This window comes from Myotis davidii, unplaced genomic scaffold (genome assembly GCF_000327345.1).
Source record: "Myotis davidii unplaced genomic scaffold, ASM32734v1 scaffold472, whole genome shotgun sequence".
NCBI lineage: Eukaryota > Metazoa > Chordata > Mammalia > Chiroptera > Vespertilionidae > Myotis > Myotis davidii.
In genome coordinates, this window is record NW_006283774.1 from 202,137 (window position 1) to 202,918 (window position 782).

The 782-nt window shown below is 63.9% G+C and overlaps 1 protein-coding gene across 1 annotated transcript in view; it reads right to left on the reverse strand.

The window, feature by feature from the left end:
* Nucleotides 1-782, reverse strand: part of PACS2 (phosphofurin acidic cluster sorting protein 2) — a 20,295-nt gene that overhangs the window by 4,738 nt on the left and 14,775 nt on the right. The gene's annotated exons all lie outside the window — the stretch shown is intronic.

A 782-nucleotide genomic window follows, 5' to 3' on the forward strand; every position in this document is an offset into this window, starting at 1 on the left:
GTAAAAAAGGGTAGCCAACCCTTATTTGAGGAGAGCTGGAATGCAGTCCTAACCTCTGTGGCCTCTCGTAGCTCCATGTGTGAAAGGATTGATCCAAAATACAATTTTCACTCAGTGACACACAAAGTAGTAAATTCCATAAATTGCCGCTGATCCTCCATAACGCGGCCACAGCTCTGCCCAGCGAGGCCGTAGGTCCGGATGGGCACCGCGCCCTGTGCCTGAGCTGCTGGGTGCACACAGCAGGCATCGCCTCAGGGCCTTCCTGGCAGATGCTCTCGAGGCTGGGGCTGGAGAGGGGCAGGAGGGCTGTGCCTACCGCCCACGTCTCCTGGGTGGCAGGAGGTGTGCTGTCCCGGCAGAGGCTGACCTGCAGGCCTCCGAGCCCTGCACACAGGTGGCCGGCTGGCAGGGCCTTGCCGGGCTCCATCCAGGGCTTTTGGAGCCCCCCACCCCTGGGCACCAGTGTCACCCCTATAACACGGAGGCAGGGTGGCAGGCACGGGGGAGGGTCAGGGTCCCCCAAAACCCTGGTTTGCTGCTCAGACCAGCCAACTGGGGGAGACGAGAAGCTGGCCCAGGCTGCAGGGTCCTCGCACCCCAGCGGGCAGGAAGCAGCCGCCACAGCCCCGGGACAGGGGAGGGGGGTCGGTGGGCACCACGCTGGTCTTTCTCGAGCCCCTAAGGCGTGTTTAGCAGGACGGTCCTGGGGGCTAAGATCCTCCTCCTAGGGGCGCCTGGACCGACAACCCTGCGACCCTGCGTGGGGCTCTCCCAGGTGG